This window comes from Eptesicus fuscus, chromosome 1, assembly GCF_027574615.1.
Source record: "Eptesicus fuscus isolate TK198812 chromosome 1, DD_ASM_mEF_20220401, whole genome shotgun sequence".
In the NCBI taxonomy this organism is placed as follows: Eukaryota; Metazoa; Chordata; class Mammalia; order Chiroptera; family Vespertilionidae; genus Eptesicus; species Eptesicus fuscus.
The window spans coordinates 2,953,976-2,976,658 of NC_072473.1; the positions used below are offsets into that span (position 1 = coordinate 2,953,976).

At 40.0% G+C, this 22,683-nt stretch overlaps 1 protein-coding gene across 2 annotated transcripts in view; it reads right to left on the reverse strand.

Moving 5' to 3' along the window:
• Positions 1–22,683, reverse strand: part of MID1 (midline 1) — a 99,627-nt gene that overhangs the window by 39,108 nt on the left and 37,836 nt on the right. The gene's annotated exons all lie outside the window — the stretch shown is intronic.

Here is a 22,683-nt window from a genome sequence, read left to right on the forward strand (position 1 = left end):
ATGTTCACTCCCCATCTTGCATTCCTGGAAAAAATTATTATCCGATGATAGCAGTCTTTCTCCTAAGCCAGACTCAGCCTCAAAATCTCTTAACACAACATGTACATAGCTATTACCATTTAGTTAGAAATTGACACTTGAAATATATTTGCAATGCCTGCTTTTATATTTTGAATGGAAGTACAATTTTAGCCTGTCAACCAAAAGTAAGCTTAAAAAATGAATATTAGTCATTTATGGAGGACAGATTACTATCAATGTTTTTTGGACAAATTTTCCAAAAGCAAGGTAGCAAGGTTAAATCACATTCATTTAACTTTTCTCTTATGCACAGATATCAACTTTGTATTTAATCACTATACATTTTTTTAAAAACCAGGATAGCTAAATATTTTATTAATCTTATGACATAATTTTAAATTTTACTTCTGTTACACTTCTGAAAGACCAAGGTTCTTCAATGAAAGCATGTCATTCTCCTGGAAAGGTAGATCATTATAGAATGGCTTGTATTTGAAGTTTTGAAGACTCATTGTATGCAGGGAGGGTTAGGATTAGCTCATTCTTGGCAACTGGGCTTGGGAAATACTCCGCACATGCTATTTCCTCCATCTCATGACAATTCCAAAATGCTTATTCACCGAGACCAAGAAACCACAGCTGTGGGAAATGGAGATAGCATGCGTGTGTTTTATGATTTTAACACAGTGCAGGAGAAGCTGCAGTGTTACAAAGAACGGCAATAGCATTGATTACTCTAGCATATCTCAGAAGGAGACCTGGCCCAGCCATTAAGCCCTTTTGATTTGGGATACTTTATTTAACTGAAGTAATTTCATTCTCTATGAATGAGATAAACTGGAAGTAGGGTCAGGAGTTCAGGATACAAATCCATTGGTGGCTGTTCATAGAAATCATGTCCTGTTTCCAGAGGCGAGGATTCCTTCACTTTTATTCCTGATCATTATAAGACACAGTAGAGAGACTACTCAAGATGGTCACTGCTCATTCGCAGCAAACCACCAGACCATGTCCTCTGTCAGATTAGCACATAGATATGCTTGCTGAATGATTATTAACAAAATAAAAAAAATAAAAAATGCACTGATGGACAAGTACGGAAAGTGGAACTCAGGCTAGTATTTCAAAAAAGTTAATCATTGTGCTCAATTTCCCTTACTTATTACTTTTCTGTCATCATTTTATGGTCTCTTCAAACTCCCCTATTCTCAAAGAAATTTCTAGTCTTCCCTTTTGACCTCAAACTCAAATTAATAAGTGACTACAGCCGAGAATTTGTGGGAAGTAGCACCCTACACTTGAAAAGTAAAAATGAGCCCTGAGAACTAAGTTGTATTTGAGCAAGGTAAATCTAATAGGAAAGGATGCAAGCTCGGTAAGGGAAGGGATCTGGATTCAATGAGGCATCTATCTCAAGCACCCAGAGCCATATCTAGCACAGAATAGGCATTAAAAACTATCTATTGAATGAATGGGTAGTGAAAATGATCTTTCAAGAAGAGACAAGGTAAAATGCAATTAAGTAAGTAGCTATCATGATATACTGCAAGCACTCAATATGCAGGTATTAGATTTATTAGATTTCTAGGATTGTGTAGACACAAAATTATGTCCTAAGGATTTTTTGGCAGGGGGAGGAGGATAGGATGTTGACTTTCTTTTATAGCCTTATTGACATATATTCCACATTCCATAAAATTCATCAATTTATAAAGTGTATAGTTTTTGTGGTTTTTAGTATATTCAGAGTTGTACAACCATCATCACAATAGAGTTTTAGAACATTTTCAACATTCCCCAAAGAAATCCCATAACCATTAGCAAAAACTCCACATTCTCACTACCCACCTCCCTTCAGGCTTACAGAAACACTAATCTACATTTTATCTCTTTATGGATTTGCCTGTTCTGGACATTTCATGTAAATGGAATAAAATAATACATGATGTTTTATGTCTGGCTTATTCACTTAGCATCATGTTTTCAAAATTCTTTTATGTTGTAGCATGTGTCAATTCTTCATTTTTTACTAGAGGCCCGTGTGTGTGTGTGTGTGTGTGTGTGTCCCTCAGCCCAGCCTGCACCCGCTCCAATCTGGGACCCCTCGAGGGATGTCCAACTGCCCGTTTAGGCTCACAATCCAGGACTGCTGGATTGCTCTTAACCGATTCTGCCTGCCAGCCTGATCAACTCCTAACCACTCCCCTGCCAGCCTGTACAATTCCTAACTGCTCCCCTGCTGGACCGATTCCCCCTAACTGCCCTCCTCTGCAGGCCTGGTCACCCCCAACTGCCCTCCCCTGCAGGCCTGGTCACCCCTAACTGCCCTCCTCTGTAGGCCTGATTGCCCCCAACTGCCCTCCCTTGCAGGCCTGGACCCTCCCAACTGCCCTCCCCTGCCAGCCATCTTGTGGTGGCCATCTTTGACCACATGGGGGCGACCATCTTGTGTGTTGTAGTGACGGTCAATTTGCATATTACCTCTTTATTATATAGGATGTCGAATAATATTACATTTTAGAGCTATACCATATTTTGGTTATCCATGCTTTATTATGTGGACTTTTGGATTTTTCTTTTTTTGTTGTTACTATAAATACAATTGCTATGAACATTCATGTATAAATTTTTTCTGTGCACATCTATAATAATAAAAGCATAATATGCTAATTAGACCAGACATCCTTCCGAACGACCTTCTGGACAAAGCCGGGGCTGCGAGGGAAGCCCAGGTCCTGGGTGCCAGAGGGAAACTGCTATCTAGTGCATAGCATAGTAGATACCTACTATCTAGTGCAGCAGTTGCCAACTGGTGGTCCGCGGACCACTGGTGGTCCGTGAGGTCCAAAAGGTTGGCAACCGCTGATCTAGTGTGTCCACAATCATTCTAAGTATTTGGGGGCAGGAAGGGTAGAACGGGAAGGGAAATTATATGTGAGAAACATAAGTTGCAGCTGGGGGAAGGAAGGCCTACTCTTGCATGAATTTCATGCATCAGGCCTCTAGTATGTATATATTCTTCTTGAGTATAGGAGTGGGATTACTGGGTCACATGTCAACTCTATGTTTAGCTTGAGGAACTGCCAAACTGTTTTCCAAAGTGGCTGCATCATATTATATTCCAACAAGAATATATGAGGCTTCCAATTTCTCCATATCCTTGTCAACACTTGCTATTGTCTTTTTAAATTTATCCTAGTGGGTATGGAGTGGTATCTCATTGTGGTTCTGATTTGCATTTTCCTGATAGCTAATAATGTTGAGTATCTTGTGTTTATTGGCCATTTGTACATCTGATTTGGAAATATGACTATCAGATCCTTTGCTCTTTAATTGGGTCATTTGTCTTCTAATTATTGAACTATATGATTTCTTTATATATTCATCAAGTTCCTTACCAGGTATGTAATTTGCAAATATTTTCTCCCATTCTGTGGTTTGACTTTTTATTTTCTTGTTGGTGTCCTTTGAAGCACAAAAGTTTTTATCTTGATTAAGTCCATCTTACCTATTTTTCTATTGTCACTTGTGCTTTTTAAAATATGTTTTCTAAATGACTTTTAGAGAGAGAGGAAGGGAGAGGGAAAGAGATCTAGAAACATCAATAAGAGAGAAACATCATGGATCAGAAGCCTCCTGCATGCCCCCTACTGTGGATCAAGCCTGCAACCCAGGCATGTGCCCCGACTGGGAATTGAACCAGTGACCTCTTGGTTCATGGGTCGACATACAACCACTGAGCCACACCAACTGGGCTGTCATTTGTGCTTTTAGTTTCATAGATAAGAAACCTAATCCAAGGTCATGAAGATGTATGCCTGTTCTCTTAATGTTTATCTCTTACATTTAGGTCTATGATTCATTTTGAGTTAAGTTTTATATGTGATGCAAAGTAGGGGTCCAATTTTATTCTTTTACTTATGAATATCCAGGAGTCTAAGCACTATTTATTGAAAAGACTGTTCTTTCCTCCAGTGAAGTGTCTTAGTACTTCTGTCAAAAATCAATTGACTGTATTGTGAGGTCCTCAGGTTTTGATGTTGTTGCTGATATATTCTGTGTTTAAAGATATTCTGGTTTTTACTAAACCTGATGAGACCCCACTAGTAATCCTAGAGTAGGTGCCATGGAATGTGTGGAATACTAGCTCTACTCAGATGATAATATTAGGAAAGGAGTATCTCCACTTCTAAGTTTCCTATTTTATAAAATGAGGTGAATAATATCTACTCTTTCAACCATGTGGGATTATTGTGATAAATACATGAAATAATATGTGAGGAAATACTAACATTATGAAGCCATGGACAAATCTGAGGTAGTATTATCTGCACTGATAAGTAGTTTTGTTAATAAACTACGATTTGGTTTGGGAACCATTTCACTCTCCAAATCACTGGGATTTGGGTTACTCTATGGAGGAAAACGGTCCCAGTTGCCATTTCAACATGGGTTCAACTTAAGCCAAATTCTGACTATTCAATGTTTACAATGGATAGGTTTGTTCTACAAAACAACATGGACTGAGATCTACTTTGTTGAGCCAAATATGTTTTGAGAAAGCTCATACCACAACCACCACTGCCCCAAATTATAAATTCCCAGAAATTTAGAAACATGATCTGCTAATTTTTGGCCAACAATATTCCTTAGATCTTTCAAGGAATATGGCGTTAAACTCTCCTTTGAAACCAGGAAAGTTGAATCTCTTCTTCTACTTTGATGAAGCTTCCAAATTCTCTAACTCTAGCATTCTTATATTCCAAAAGGTACAATAAAATAAGTTGAATGCTATCCTATATTTCTCAAATTCTTCTACTGCAAAGCAGCTTTCCATAGTTTTGCTGTTTCATGTCACTTTAAATGATTGAACTTTATTTCTTAAATGAGCTATATATTAATTAAAATACGGCAGGGTTTATTGGTTACTTGCAGTGTATTCAGGTGTTTCTAGTTTCCCAGTTTGGTTTGGAAGCTGGAAGTCCCTGGTTATGATTTTAGCTTTCATTTCTGATTTGCATCTTTTGATTCAGAAATCATTAAGGCTGACAGAAGTGCACTGAGTAGGGCCAATCTAAGGATGAAGAAACGACTCCAAAACCTACTTTTATAGGCCTATTCTACCACCTCTGTGTCTTAAGTCTCCCAGGTCCCTAATCTAAAGCCAAGAGTGGAGATAATTAGGAGTGATGGCCAGTAGTAGGTGGGTGACTATTGTATACCACCTCTGGACCACAGTGGAAATGGGCCCTTATCCTTCAGAGCCCTTGACATCATTGGACAAAATATAGCTTAAAATTGAGCTGTTTCCCCATTCAATTATACTCAGTCACTTTCACCACATCCCGTTTGGGCCTCAGCCATGTGCGCAGCATGCTTCTCCACATCTGGAGTTACAGCTTCCTTTCTCATCTGGAAATGTATCATTAAATCCCCATCATTGTCTTCTAATCCTTAGTACTAACTTCATCTCTTTACAAAATGCCCTAAATTAATTCTTCTGCTGTTATAGCCCATCTCAATTCTTTCAGAATTTATTTCTCCTTTCAGGAGTTATTATGATATCTGTTAAAAGGTATCACCCTAATACCTTTATTGAGGCTGCAAGAGCCATAGCTGATATCAAGCAAGCTCAAGTCATGACTACTCTGAGGAAACACTTGTGGCTTTCACTTTTAAAGAGCTACACACACTATTGATTCTTTCATCTATCCATTCTAATACCAGCAACTGGGTTCTCACAGTCTATCAGACAGCATTCCAAGTACTGGGCATGCAGTGAGGTCCAAGACAGACAACGTTCTCATTATCACAGAGTTTACATATAAGCGTAAAGGAACAGGCTGAACAACTCAATAAATAAATAAAAGTTTCAAATCATGACATGTATAAAGGAAATTAAAGAGGGTAACATACTCCGTTAATGAACATGGCTGAGAGTAGGGTCCTTTTTATTGGTAGAAAAACATTCTCTGACCAGTCTGCCGGGAGATGAAAAGGAACCAGCCAAAAGACGTGGAAAGGGTGTTTGTCTGCAGGCAGTCGTGACTCTGCTTTTCTTTCTTGAATTTCTTTGGGTGACATTGGTTAATAAAACCATACAGGTTTCAGGTGTACAAGTCTAGAATATAACAGCGCCATAGTGCATTGTGCACTCACCACCCCAAGTCAATACGTGTGGCCTTTTCACATGCAGGATGACTTGTTTTTAGGATTTAGGATTATAATCTGTGAGAGGTGTGTGTGTGTGTGTGTGTGTGTGTGTGTGTGTGTGTGTGTGTGTGTGTATTTCCCTTAAGGGCAATGGTTCAGTGTTAACCAATGCTCCTGGCTACTTTATAGAACATAAGTACCGTGAATAATGAGAATAGTTTGTATTTGCCTACTATCTAGTGCAGCGGTTGCCAACCGGTGGTCCATGAGGTCCGAAAGGTTGGCGACCGCTGATCTAGTGTGTCCATAATCATTCTAAGTATTTGGGGGCAGGAAGGGTAGAACAGGAAGGGAAATTATGTAAGAGAGAAACAGAAGAACAGCGTCTTCTGTTAGCCCTAACCCCTGCCTCCTATTCCTATGGTAATTTTGCTGCTTCTCTTTGACAGACTATCACGTTCTGACCCGGTTTCAGCCCTAATAAAAGAGAAATCAGAAAGCTGAACAATGAAGTGAGCATAGAAGGTCAACACTCATGTCTGACTCTCCTAGCCCTGAGGGCCACTCAGCCTCATTAACGCTCGTATCAGATACCAATAATCAGTTGCAGTCCCATGTAAGTTGCCACTGGGTGCACAGCTTATCTGCTTTTTCTAGAAATGCAGTTGCACGTGCTCATTCCTCAGATTAATTAATGATAACATAAACAGGTTAGCTATTTTCTCCAGAGCAGTTGGTTAGCGATGCCTAGTAAAGAGTCCCATTGCTAAGTTTTCCGGTATAATAGTATTACAGTATTTCACAGAAGGGGTGGGGTGAGGCAGACCATTTATTATTTTGTTCTTGTCATACATGTATAAACATTAAAGGGATTTAATTACATACACACACACTAGAAATTGGACTACGTGTCTGTGAAATGTTCTTTAGTCTGTAAACAGTTTCTAAGTATTTCGAAAAACTTGCTCTTTTCATTTGACTTGTATTTTACTGCAAAAGGAGATGTGCAGTGCAGAGGATAAACATCATTAGATTTCAGACATGTGTGGCCTTAACATCTTTGGAAATATTCTATAGAACTCTTAAAAGGAATGAAACATCAACGGGGAAAAGATCTGGCTACTTCACACAGGGAAGGTGAGCTGATTCATATGCATTTTAAAAATCCCCATTAACTCATTTAAGTTAGCCATCTCTAGATTTTCAGAACAAAACCTTTTAATTCCTCTTGTGAAAAGGATATGCTGACTTGATAGATCACTTCCTATTCATACACAGATGCAAACACTGAAGTGAGCTTGGAGAAGATAATCCCCATGTGTTGGAGAAAGGAAATGGTATTTCAGAGTGAGAAAAGAAGGGCGCTGGCATTGCATAATTCCAGCCACCATTCACTTTCACTTCCTGGAGAATGGTGCTCCGTTAGCCACGCAGCCCAGGAGAGTCCCTACCACACCGGCCCATAGAAATTGTACCATCAAACTGCAACCCCTCTGGTGTAAGAATCCAAACCTTGCTGTCCTTGAGATCACTACCAACAATGGGGCGGGGCGGGGGGCGGTGTTGAAAGACAAATGTTTACTTTACAAATCTGCCTAAAATCAGTCCTCATGGCAAAAGCAATGCTGGACCATGGTTCAAATTAAGGTGACCTTGCGAAAGGTACAAATATAGCAAACAATAACATCAACAGATACCATCTTTGGAAATATTTTATCTGTTGATGTTATTGTTTCAATTCAATAGCACTTTTCTCTATTGATAAGAATATGTAATTTTCTGTCTGCATACAAATATAAAGGGGTTGGTGTTGTTACATCCCAATAACACTCTTATTTCATATTGTTATATATGTCCATAACAATAACATCACGCTCAAAAAGACAAACACTGGGGGACTTCACTCCACTCTGCCCAGGGCTGGAGCAACTGAAATACAAATGAGCTGCATGTAAGCTAAACGTTTGGCCAGGAAGGTGAGAGGACAGGGAAACCCTGTATTTAAGTGGGCTCTATGCCCTGCCGTGGACCCTGACCAGGTGCAAAGAGAAATATGAGGATCTGAGGGTGCGTCGGGTTTTATTGCCAAAGGCAGCTGAGATGAACATTCCAGACCCTGGGGCAGAAGTGAGACAGAGCTGCCAGAAGGAACAATGAAAGGGACTCTAATACTTGAGTTTGTATATAAAACTGAGCCAAGCAGAACTGAGTAAGAGCAGACTGTATTACTGTAATTCATCTAATATGTTTATATGTAATCTTCACCCTGAAACTCCCTCACACCAAAGTCAAATATTTGTGGACCCAGCTCAAGTAGATGAGAGTGAGAAGAATGGGCAAGTTCCCAGGGTCCCTGTCTTTGGAGAAGAAGCCAACGTAGAGAACAATATTTTAAAATATTTCATATGTGAATTTAATATTGGGAATTTTTGACTAAAACTTTTGAAGTCCAAGAAAGACTTTTCAGAAGAACAAAAACGGAATCCCTTCATCAAATGCTTTTGGGGGGAAGCAGCGGTAGTGGGGGCACGGAAAGAAGCTACATACCCTCTAGGCTTTATCAGGGTGATGTGGTGGAAACTTTACATATTGATGAACTATCCAGAGGGCTTTGCTATATTTCTGTGATGAGAACAAAAAATAGTTCCCAGGAACCTCATGATAAATCCTCTTTTCTTGAGGTTTCCAAGATTATGGAGCTTGGATGTTGGATAGGGAGCGAGATGCTATTGAAAATGGCAACACACTGTGGTGAACTGGGCAATAGAAGTCTTCTTAGAAACAAAACACAACTATAACAAGACAATACAATTGTCCAACCAGAATGCCACCGCTGATGCCTATAACGTTGAAGCTTCACACGAGAAATTTCTCTCCTGGGAGTAGCACATACAACATGCCCATCCAAGCTGCTGTTGATGTTAACTTTTCAGTAAAACAAAATCGTCCAACAAGGTGAAATAATTTAGTGTGAACAGGGCCAGAGAAGGCAGTAGCTCAGGACTCAGGGTCCTTAAGAAGTCTTCCTTAGCTTGAATGCCAGGTTTTCCTTACGTCCTGTTGTAAGTCCTTGGGCATTTGCCTAAACTACTCATTTCTCACGTTCCTCATCTGCCTAATGAAGAAAATACCAACTGTTACCTGGTAGACCAGGTGTCCCCCCAGGGGATATCTGCAATGGCTGGAGACATTTTCAGTTGTCACAAATGGGGGTAGAGCAGAGGGGAGCGAAGGGTGTGCTCCTGGCATCTAGTCGGTAGAAGCCGGAGATGCTGCCAAACATCCGACGATGCTCAGGACAGCCCACCACACCAGAGAATTATCCAGCCAGTGTAACCCAAATGTCACACGTGCTGAGGTAGAGAAACCCTCGGGTAGGTGGTGAGAACTAAAGGGATTAGTAAATGAAACGCCATTGAAAAATGCTTGGCACGTGGTAATTACTCAATAAATGCTAACGATCACTATCGCTAACGAACTCTGTTTATTTGGAATGTCCATGTACAAGCAACATGGTAGGTTCTAGGACCAGTCAGCCTGTGTTGATTACTTGGAGACTTTCTAGCAAGAATCAAAACTTCCATCTACAGCTTTCATCAAAATAATGGTTTGGAAGGTATAACAGGAGGACTAACTCCAGAATTTAGGGAGTCACTTTCAAATCCCAAATACAATCCTTAAAAGCTCCTTCTTGGTGCAATTGGGGAGAGGGGAAGAACAGAGAAAAGTATCCATGATGAAGAACAGGAGTTGGGAAACTGCTGTAAAGGGCTAGATAGCAAATATTTAACTTTGTTGACCATTGGAACAGCCACGCCCATTTGATTACATATTGTCGGTGGCTGTTCCAATAAAACTTTCTTTATAAAAAGAGGTGACAAGTCACATTTGGCTCTAGGGACATCGTTTACCAACCTCTAGCATAGAGGAAAAGATTATGGACTTTGTAGCCCCAAAGCTGCAGGTAGAAAAAATGTGTTGAATTTCTGTGAGAATGTTCCTCATTTGCATCCTTTCCATGAAAATATCTGTAGGCTGTCTGGCACATAGTAGGTGCTTGATGAACATTAGTTTTCTTCCTTCAAGGCATGAACAGTTGCAACTACTGCATTCAGAGGATTTCTATTTGAAGATGAAAATACACTTGCAGTATGGTTTTTTCCTTTCTCCGTGATGTCCTGCTCACTTCTGTCAGTTGTAATAAATGCTGCTCTTCCCTGGGCGTTTTTCTGAGTACACTCAACACTCTTCAAGCTTGCACTCTTGTCATTAATGCCACAGACTGTGTGTGCGTGTGTGTGTGTGTGTGTGTGTGTGTGTGTGTTTAATGGTAACTGTTCAACGCAGTTTCAGAGAAGCAGCAGAATGGAAGGTGTTGCTCATAATTCATTCAAAAACAATAAATCCCTCCCTTCCTTTCTCTTGTTAATTACACACTTTATAAAACAAATGCTTCACACCCTTCCGTTGGGGTTGGGCACACAGAAAATAAAAATTAAGCAGCTGTCATGGGCAGTTGGCTCTATGAAGTCTTTGTCATCAAGTTTCTGAAAAGTGAGACTTCCAAGTAATTTTCAACAAATATATTTTTATATTTAGCCTTTAGACATTGTGGTCAAAACTTAAAAAAAAAAAAAAAAAAGGACACAAAAACTTACAGGCGAGGATGGTTAAATGAGTGCCGGGGAGGATGGAGGTGATGAGTTTCAGGGAAGGGAAGTCATTTCCAATGGAAAGAGGAAGCGTCTATCCCACGACCTTCCATTACTCATTTCAATCTCACATGCCATTTCTCGTTAAGTGGCATTCTTTCTAGTTGTTTGCCATGATTCCTGAATAGCGATGTGCTGGAAAAATACAAAGTTGGGCTCCTATTCAGGCTTGAGTTACTCCAGTATAGAGGCCATCTGCTCCCCTGCAAACGTGTGAAGAGTGAGGACTGGATCCCGCTCTTTGCTACGCTTTACAGTGAGGGAAATAGAGTGGAGGAAATCACCAGTAAAGCTCGCACTTGGAAGTACAACTGGAAAATCTGAAGCTCTGTTTCTGTCTTTCTGGTGCATCCACAGGTGAGATCTATGAAGCATCTTGCCTGGGTGTCACGCTAGGGTACCAGCAGAGCTGGTAGACTGATTCTTAAATATCTGTGTTGCCTGGTGTTTAATATTCACATTGATTCCAATACAGTGAAAGAGAGGAGAGTTTAGGGAAATGAAACGTGAGCTATGGTTACGCTGGGAAAGGGGATTTGTGCTATCACCCCATTTTAGAGGAGGCGGTCGGATTCTGTTCTCCAAGCAAGGCATGGAACTGGGCTGGAAGCACAAGTTGTTGCCAGGACATACCAGTAGGGGGTGGAGGAGTGAGATAAGGAAAGGTATGAAGCCAGTGATGTGTGCCTTCCCAAGACCACTATGGGCAATCGGAAATGAATCCCAGTGGGTGGCTTTGGGACACAGTGCACAACACTCCAGCTGATGGGGGGAGGGGGGGGAAGAGTGGTACTTAGCTAATATCCTCCATCAGTGGCTGCTTGAAGGCTGCTGGCAGTGGATGGGCAAAAAGCCCCCAGGCCAAGTTTTAGGGGTTTGCAGCTGGAAGCGCTCAGGCAAGAGGACATGGGCCTGGCGCTGACAGCTACAGACAGGGGTGCTTCCATGTCAGACACTACAATCTGGTCGCTTCCTAAGAAGGGCTCTCACGGATGTCAGAGGGCACAGGGATCCCATTCGCCCAGCTCCTTCTAGAACAGCGATTTTCAATCTCATGGCACAAGAACTCATTACTAAAAGTCTGCAGCACTCCAAAAAATAAATTTTTTATTGATGTGACAAAAAAAAAATAGGTATAATTTTGGTTCATTCACACCAGATGGCTATTGTTGTGTTGGCTGTTGTCATTTTTTTACCTGACAATCTAAAAGAAAAGAAGGCAGTGTCCCTGACTAACTAGCCAGGTACTGGATGTGTTAAAAATTCCTGAGGCACACTGGTTGAAAATCACTGTTCTAAAGCTCCAACGACTTAGGCCTAATTGCGGCGCTGAACAGAGTTTTCATTGAACAGTGCTTTCTATCCTCACCTTGGACATTCCTGATTTTGGGGCCACAGTCTACCTACAGGCGTTCATTTGCAACTGACCATGAATGGGACTCAATTTGAGCAATGGCAGGCAAAGTTGCCTGGGAAAAAAGCACACGAAATCTAGTAAGTCAGACTAAAATATGTACATTTGCTTATCCAGATGCCCCACACTTTTCCATTATTTTAACTCACGGTGAAATTACTGTCTTTCTAAAACCATGGCTTTACTGTTTGAAGCTTCCATAAGTACAGTTTCTGCAAGTAAAATTGAATTTTAAAAAACTTGAGTTAGGGATTACTCCGTTATCTGAAAGGTCAACTATATTTCTCTATACAAACCTGACCGATGTTGCCTTCTCACCTTCCTACCTGGGAAACAGAATGCTCCTTTTCTGACTATCAGGATAAGGATGGCGGAGACAGCATCCTGCCAGGTAATGGAAACACTGCTTGCTTTAATTTTCTCACCAAGAACAAAGCCTTCTTGTTGTTTAATAGAACCTTTAAAAGCCGGCCTCATGGGCATAGTTCTCATTTTTTTGGAGACCACAAACAAGAGGAATTCTTTAAGGCCATTTCATGAAAAACAGAAGGAAAAAATACTTTCTTCTGCAAAAATTAAAGCAATCCTTTGTTTGAGTAGCCAGAGCCGGACTCCAGGTTAGCGTGTTCTCTGGGCATCTGTTGGCACTGTTTCCCCAGGCAGCCATTCTCTCATTAAGATGAGCTCGAAGCCATGTCAGAGATATGAAAAAAAACACACCTTTCTGTAGGATCTCGTCCCTGTGGCCTCAGGATCTATATATGTAAAAGGCTAATATGCTAAGGGTCCCTCTGACCATCTGACTGGTCACTATGACATGCACTGACCACCAGGGGGCAGACGCTCAACACAGGAGCTGCCGTGACACGCACTGGCCATTTACAGAGAAACAGCACCGCAGACCTGGCGCCCACAAAACAACACTCAGCTTCCCCCAAGGGGGACAAAGGCTCTGCCACCACCCCAGAGCAACAGCCCACCAAATCGCAGCCAATGCTGCTGAGACCCCATAGTGCAAAATATGGCCCACAGCCCAGCCCAGCCCAGTCTGAAAATGGTCGCTGTGGCCGCCGGGTAATGATGTCATGTAGCAACACCTGGCTTCCTCTCTCTAGCAACTAGCCTCCTTGGAGTTTCTTCAGTCTAGGAACACGACTTGCTTTATAGCCAGGTGCAAACATTTTACACTCTAACCAAATGTCTGTGAAGCATTTTCCTGTGCCTCATCTCATCTGATCCTCAAAGAAATCCTGGAGTAGGTATATAGGAGATTCAGTGGAATCTTATTGTCTTTTCATCAGCCGGAAAACGGAGATTTAGAAAGTTTAAAAACTTGACCCAACTGAAAAGAAGTAAGAAATGGTGGGCCATGAAAATGACTTCAGGTTTTCTCACTGCACAGAATATAGTCAAACACTGCTGCAGTTAAATATTTTACCCTTCGTTCTCCCTGCGTGATCTACAATAATAATCTGCTTTGTGTTGATATTTACTGCTGTGTTGCTGACAATTACCTGAAAGAGAAGTTGGGGTGCTTCACTGAGCTAGAAAAAGTTTTGCTAAATCAGAAAGCAGGTCTTATTAAGCAAGTTTATTCCATATATATAAAAGGCTAAGTTGACTCGCACATGCCTGATACATATAAAGCTCTCACTGGTGCCAAACGCACGCCTGTGTTTTGATCTGTCATTGTCGATCGTGAATTTGGTTGACACTTCTATTATAGAGAAAAGGCGAATAGCAATATTAAAATGTTTCTTCTAATTAATTTCCTTTCAATGTGCACAAATCTGTGCACTAGGCCACTAGTTTCCAGATAACATGCTAAATGAAGAAACATTTTGCACCAAAAGAAACAAGCCAACACTCTACCCTTGCAAACCCTGTTAATCACACTGGGAACCACCACACATTTTCATTCAGTGCTTATTATGATCCTGGCAGCGAACTAAGCTGTCGATGTAGCCCCTGCTTCTCAGTGTCAAGTTTTACTTCTTTCTCTGCTTAAAGTGTAGGTGGCTAAAGCTACTGGTTTTCAGAGCTCTTTGCAATAGTTTTAGTAGCTCAGGAATGACAGTGAGAGGAAATAAGGATGCTCTGATTTCTCCATGAATGAGGAGGCTGTTACTGGGGTCCCAGTGACAATACACAAAGCAATCCTATGGAATTGTTGAGTGCCAACAATGGGTAAAGTGCCACTCGAGGACCTGTATGTAAATTTTACCTCAATTTAAAAAAATCTATATGGGCACTTAATCATCTGATTTACAGTTGGAATTGATTGTTTAATGGAGTGGAATCTGTTCAACTTGGGTTAATCAAACATTGATTTAAGGACTCTTGAGAGTGATTATTCTTGGCTTTATAAAATTCCTTGGGTTTATGAGTAGAATAATGAGATTCATAACTTGAACTTAAAAGCTTAAGGAAAACTACGTGGTGATTTGTTGATATAGATACAGTCCTTGGGCAGAAATTCTCATGGTCTCTAAGTGCATGTCTATTCCCTCTCCTAATTGGCTGGACTCCTTGGGAAGCAGGATGGTAGCTTTCTTTTCCTAGTATCTCCTGCATTTAGCACACAGCACACGACTATGGATGAGGTAAAAAATATTTCTATCACCCCAGAAAGTACACTTGAGCCCCTCTTCCAGTAAATTCTCACTCAATCTAAATAAAAATCATTATTCAGATTTTTATCACCAAATTCCTGTAACATTTTAAATTGCATTTATAAATGTAACACATTCAATTTAGTTTATAAGCACTTTAAATGCCTAATGGGGTAAAAATAAAATCCTAACAAGGTAAACCTCCCCAAATCCTTAAGTAGCTCTTAGGAATCTAATAAATTAAACTTACAAATGCAGTGAAACTCAAGCTCTCTTGAACATTACAATTTTGGTTTGAAACAAACTGTTTTATGCTTACAACTTAAAATCGCAGGTCTAAAATAAATTACATGTTTCAGATTGGAATCTCAAAGCTAACCTGTCAAATTTCTGTAATATGTCATATTCTCTTAAATGCTACAAACCCTTAAAATACAAACGTATGTTTTAGTCCTAAATTGTTACACAAAATATTGATTCTATGGATATTATTTAAGTCTCCATCTTTATACAAAATTCTCAAACCTCTTGGGGGATGAAGAACAAAAGAGCTTTATTTCCTAAAGGAAGCAAACTGGTCATCTCAAAGAAATTGAGGTTACCAGGTCAAGGATTAATGGCCAAAGATTTGAGAGTAATTCACAAGGTTCTACTGGTACCACAGTAACATTCTCATGGGGCCCCTGTTAAGGTGGGTTGGACAGCATTTGCTCTTCCCCAGCACATGGGATTGTTTCTTGCCATGAGAATTCCCCTAGGAATCTAACTTATTAATCATCTCTTTAAACTCTATCACCTGGTTTGAGTAGCTGACATTCAGTAACCACTCCAGTTGTTTTACTACTTGATTGGATTCAACCCATTTATTTACTGGCCAATTCTTGTGTCTTGCTTCAAGTCACATTCTTCTGGTCATTTGAATGCCATCCACCTCAAAAGGCTATTGGGATAATTAAATCAGGAAGTGATGGGACATTGGTCATTATTGTTTTTGTGTACATTTGCATAAGTCATACTACTTTTCCTATCAATACACTACAGACTATACCTTATTGTGGACCTGAAGCCACTCGAAATAGTCATCATCTCCTGACACCTGCAAGGGTGGGCAAAGAAGCATCTTCCCAACCTATGGCTTCCTTGAACTTTATCACAGCCCGGTATAGAGCTTGCCTGGTTAGAGAATTAGGCTACGATGATAGTTTTCAGCACCTCATATGTATGAACTTGCTATATCTAGTGAAAATACTTTTGAAAACATTGTTAAAAGCTCTATCATAAATTCCTAGGTTGGGAAGTTACCTCACTTGGTTGTAAAAATCTTTATTTGTGCTGCTCCTCACTGAAATCCCTTTGCATTCATTCAGTGGTAGCCTCAGGCTTTTGAAATAGCTGAATTTAACATTTCATCTTTCTGTTTCAAACAAAAGTAACCAGTGCTACAATTATGCTCTTGTTAACCAACATTTTATATGCATGACTCAATTATTTTGCTGGGGAATTTCAAAATTAGAACAAAGATCTTCAGTTTTCACTATAGCATTTAGCAATTAAAAATAGAAGCTAATCGAATGAAGGTAAAAGACAATGTGTCCCATTTCTCTCAGAATCTGTGACAAAGGTACTTTCAGCTTGATTATCATAAAAAGCAACTTTATATTCATTTATTAAGAAAGAGAATTTAAACTAGATATTGAGAACCAGAAACTACAGAAGTTGTGCAATAACAAAATGATGCCTGGTTGGGATTATGCTTGTCTCTGAATAGCATGCATAGGAGCAATAATGGGACCCAATCTTCTGTCCGACAATCACCTTCTCACCTGGCATCATTCCTCTCACACCTCTGACTCTCTTACCTGAATCCAACCAACTACCCATACCTCATGTGAAAGCTGAGTTAGTTCTACAATGGCCATTTCTTAAATTTGTCACAACCTGTTCTTATTATTCTTGATATTGTGCCAGAAATATCACTCCTGCTGCTCTAGACAAGCATCTCAAAATATTTCAAGGCAAGGCAGCTGTGTATGGAATAGTGTAGGGGAGATGTGATAAAGAATTCCTATAATATGTAAAAAAACACACACATTAAAATACATCACTAAAACCATGTCTTCTCTCTTCATTCCTACTGCTCATCCACTGGGCCCCCAATTAAGGCCTATTGTTTCACATCCATAGCTTTGGAAATCTGCATTACTAAATGCAAATATGTCAGAGGTACTTTCTTCAGAGGCACATACATGTGATCATACTCCAATCTGAGCCACCTAGTAGAATTCTGAATATGACACAAGAGTCATTCCATCCAAATGGACAGATTAGCAGGTAGTGAAAGGTTGGATCATGTTTTTGAAAAGAGTTTCAAAGCTGAAATTTGGAAATGTCATTCTGAAAGTAAGACTAAACTAACGAAGCCATTCATTCATTCATTCATTCACTCAAGATTAATCTCTTATTCCAAAATACTAGAAGACTTTCTACTGATGTCTTCTCATTATTTCTCATGAATATAACTCAGAAGGTAACAGGACCCAACTTCCTTTATAAATCAAGTTTTTAAAGACAAGAGCATTGAATCTAAGGAGAGACATTGAAATATGTGCTACAGATTATTTTAATCAACAGTAAATTTCATCTCTACTGAGCAAAGCTAAATTTGCTTCAGGAGTTGTCAATTTTAGCAAATTTTGAGTAAACTGGATACGTAACCCTTATAGACATGTAGGAGTCAAAACATGCACTTTCTCCAGAGACAATGAATTTCTGTGCAGTTGAGAGTTCCTTTTCTCCTTTGTCATGGGAATCCTAAGACTTGAACTTGGGAGATCAGCCTTCACTACAGTGCCTCATCATAATCTAGTTTCCAAATGCCATTGTATCTGCACTGTCACATTATCATCGTCCCAGAGCTGTTTACAGGAACAGCCATGGATGACTGTGGGTTACCTCATGTGGTTTAATGAGGCCCAGAATCTGGCTCAAGTTATACCTTGAGAGCTTTCTCATGAGGGCTCAGATGGGGTAGGAATCTAACCCTTATCTGCTAGTGAAATGGATTATAACTTTGGACATTCAAGTTGGCCCCTAGCAGGATACACACCATCCAAGATCAGACATCTGTCCACAATACACAAAAATCATGTGTGGTGTTCAGGTGCGGTCTGAATCCAATGGCTGTAGATGAAGCAATTGCCAAGGTTTCCATAGAGAAAGAGAGAGTGCTTTGACATAAAACTGCACAACAAAATTAATTTAAACTTGAAAGTTCATCTTCCCAGCAATTTCCCCCCCCCCCACTTATTTCAAAGTTTACAATTGAATGTATTTAGGGCTTGGTGAATGACTGAAAAGTTTTCTAGAGACCCTATCTGATTTTCCAAATCAATTGTCACCATTTATTACAAGGTACCGTACTTTCCGGCGTATAAGACGACTGGGCGTATAAGATTTTCCTCTTATATGCTGGAAAATACGGTACCATAACACATAACCCTCTTCCCCTTACCTACCAGAACTTTGTCACTCCACATGTCACCTAACATTGAAAAAACTCAGAGAAAGCCAGTAAGAGAGCAATCTTTCTATTAAAATAAAAGAAAAAATAGTTTCAAAACTTAGTGTGAAAAATAATACCAAAAGGAACTTTTAAAAAAGTTATTACAAACAAGGCAAAATAAGCCAAAGGGGCTAATGCCAGGACTTCGATGGGATGCTGGCTTAGAGGACGGCCTTCTAGTTTGAGTCCAAGAAAGGATAGTGAGGTCAGCTGAGCCTTTATCTTCTCCAAACCGCTGTGACAATTAGTCACCCTTCTGTAGCTTTTCCTTATTATCTCACTGTGGATTCAGTCAATGGTCACGGGTAATTCCCAAAACGAACATTGATTGTGTGCTCAGGTGATGTATTCCCTATGAAAGAACTTGATCCTCAGAATGTGTGAAGAATTTGGTACCCATCAGTGATTCTAAGTATTTGCTTAGCGAATAAATTAGGTCCTCTGATTTTTAAAAGGATGAGATGATGAAGAGCACAAGTCCAAATTTAACCTAGAAATGCTAAGTTCTACAGCTGACCCAAATTTTGATCACTTCCCATAGGTTTGTCCTACATCCCATATATAACTGACTTCAAACTCATCCCACTGGAATTTTCTACTGTATTTCTCTCCTGAAGAAAACAAAACCCAGTGACTAAAAACCCACTAGGTTTTAGAATTCCAACCACCGATGTACACACAAGCATTTCTTGGGAGTCTAGCTGATACTGCTCATTCAATGCCTCTACCTCCTGAGTCCTAAACTGCCTTGGCCTTCATACCCTTCATATCTAGTTTTTAAAAGATTTGGTACTTACTATAAAAAAAAAACATTTCATGCCCTAACCAGTTTGGCTCAGTGGATGGAGCGTTGGCCTGCGGACTCAAGGGTCCCAGGTTCGATTCCGTTCAAGGACATGTACCTTGGTTATGGCACATCCCCAGTAGGGGGTGTGCAAGAGGCAGCTGATCAATGTTTCTCTCTCATTGATGTTTCTAACTCTCTATTCCTCTCCCTTCCTCCCTGTAAAAAATCAATTAAAAAATATATTTTTTAAAAAATAAATAACTGCTAAAAAAACCCCAAACATTTCATTTGCTTACCCTGATTTTAAAAACAAGTTATGAAAACAATGGGGATGGGGGAGACCTTCAAACTCTTTTCATTCTAAAGAAAAGCAGAGTGAATCTCAGGAAGGAGGTGTGGACTTATAAGGATGAGGCATTTCCTCAGGATTCTGTGGGAACTCATTGATTTCATTTACAACAATTGAGAGTTGCCTCTGAGCTTTGAGTTTTTAAGCTCCAGCTGGCATGGGGATTATTTTCCAGAGGAGTGCTCAGACTCAAACACAAGGACACCATCAGGAAGAGGAAAAGGAAGAAATACAGTCTAGGAACATAGGATGTGAACTCTGAAATTCTTTTCCACTGAGCTGATTTAAAAGACCATCATGCCCGTGCCTAACTAATTCCACTACTGTTTTGGATTTTACTAGTGTTGTGACGTTTTCCCTTGAACGTGTGAGCGTTTTGCACCAAGATATCCCTTGAAGGTAGGCTTAGATTGTGCACTATCTCCCCCGGCCCCCGTCTTCAGTGTGGACTCATTGGATTACTACAGTAAACTCTCAATTTTACGGACTTCTGGTTGAACTGACAAAATGTCTGGAATGTATGTCACATGTGAAAACGAACACCCTGTGAATGTTAAAAAGCTTTTCACCAAGATTTGCTTATAATTAAATTAACAGGTTGTTTTTTTTGCTATGAACTCACTGTGATTTTAGACAAATTTCAGTGAATAGGCCATATGCGGGGAGAACTTCACTGACATACATTTCACTGACATAAATAAATATTGTGTCATAAATAAATCGTAGTCTACATATTTAAATCAGGGAGCGATCAGCACGTGCTCACACTGCATTGCGCGCAGTAATTGATTCTGTGGTCGCCTGGCCTGGCTTTCTGCAGCAGTTTTAACCCGTTGGCCGATGTCCCCAGTGCACTGAGCCACGCGCCAGCCTGTGCATTTCTTTACTCCAGGTGACTGGTGAATGCATGCACCTACTACACCTATTCAGTATAAACTTAAAATTACAGTAATACATATAGAAAACTTTTCTGTAAAATTGGACTGTTTATACATACTTAATTTTAATTACACAAACGTGTCTACTTAAGTAAAAACAGGTAAACTAACTAATTTGTCAATCTTTAACATATGCATTCGGAAAACCTACTTTATTATATAATGGGCTTTGGCTTTAACGGACACTCCCTCCCCCAAATTAGTCCGTTATATGGAGGTTTTGCTATAGATGACAATTAGATGCTTAATTTTTTGAAAATTAGACTTTGAAAGTATTAATAAGTATGACTAAGAAAACGTGTCAAAATAGACACTGCTAGTACCATACTATTTCTACTCATAATTAACTTTCTTTCACTATTATCTAGAATAAATTTCCCAAATACCAAATTTTCTCACCCACAAAAATTTTCTTTCTATTCCAAAGGATGTATACAGAAACAACAATAGTGAAAGGAATAAGTATTCTTTACTCCTTGTCTAGAATAACTTCAAATAGCTTATATGTGTCCATCTGCAAGTCCGCTACAATCAATTTAGTAATAGCTTCATTTTAAAAGCCTATATCTCAACTAAATCTCTAATCTTTTGAAATAAAAATGAAATCTGCTTGTAAATTTCTTGAATGACACATCTATCACTTGAAATCATTGAACATTGTAGAATGTAATTTTACATGTTAGGATGAATAGCATTTTGTAAATTCAAGCCACACTAATATTACATTAGGAGCAAGACAGTTGTTCTGAAATGACTACAGGCCATAATGGAAACCAGACACTAGTGCTTTAAGAAGTAATGAAACTAGCTAAAATTGAAATAATCACCCAAACCATAAAGCATTTGTAAAATTTCCCCATAAAACACGGGTAATTTTTTTTTTAACTGAAGAGAAATAATTCTTTCTTACTGTCCTAAACATCAAATGACATCACGTCATAAAAATAAAATATAGCACCAGGGTCACTCCATTTTGTTCATCCATTTATTCCTATAATACATATTCACTTTCTTCTACAATAACGAAAGCATTATACTTGTTCACTATTATTTACAATGTTGTTTAATCAACCAGGCTCAAATTGTTCCCTGGAGAGATTATTGCCAAAAGCGAATCCATCTAAGCAGAGGGTCAGAAAGATCTGAGCCTAGGCAGTTTGGCTCAGTGGATAGAGCATCGGCCTGCAGATTGAAGGGTCCTGGGTTTGATTCCTGGTCAGGGTCACATGCCCGGGTTGAGAACTCAATCCCCAGTAGGAGGCGTGCAGGAGGCAGCCAATCAACGATTCTCTCTCATCATTGATATTTCTATCTCTCTCTCCCTCCCCTTCCTCTCTGAAATCAATCAAAATATATTTTTTAAAAGATCTGGGTTCTGCAACTTGCCTTGATGTCACTGCTGCCTACACACACTTACTTAATCCCAACACACTGCAATTGTGGTCAATTTCACAGAAACATATCTGACCACCAACACGCATTTAATACATACCTGTAGTGTTCTGAATTGTGTTCCCCCAGAAGATATGCCCAAGGCATAACCCCTGGTATCTGTGACTATGACCTTACTAGAGGCCCGGTGCATGAATTTGTGCACCAGTGGGGTCCCTTGGCCTGGCCCACACCCTCTTGCCATCCGGGACTCCTTGGGGGATGTTGGACTGCCAGTTTCGGCCCAGTCCCTATAGGCCAGGCCGAGGGGCCCCCTTTCCCTCTGAGATTCATCAGTCTGTTCCATGTTTCCATGCCTGTGCATTGAGAGTCTGGCCCCTGGTGGTCAGTGCACATCATAGCTGCCGGTCGAACGGCTGCTTGGGCTTTTATGTATATAGATTTGGAAACAGGGTCTTTGCAAATGTAGTCAAGTTAAAATGAGTTCATACTGGAGTAGGGTGGCCCCTCATCCAGTGACTGGTGTCCTTGTAAAAAGGATATTTAGACACAGAGGCACCCAAGGTGAAGGTCATTTGATGAAAGAAGTAGAGATTAGACTGCTGCAGCCACAAGAACATTAGGAGGTGGGAAGAGGCAGGAAGGATCCTCCCCTAGGGCCTTCAGAGGGAGCTGGCACAGCCACGCCAACTCCTTGATTTGAGACTTCTGGCCTCCAGACTGTCTGTATTTTTTTTTTTTTT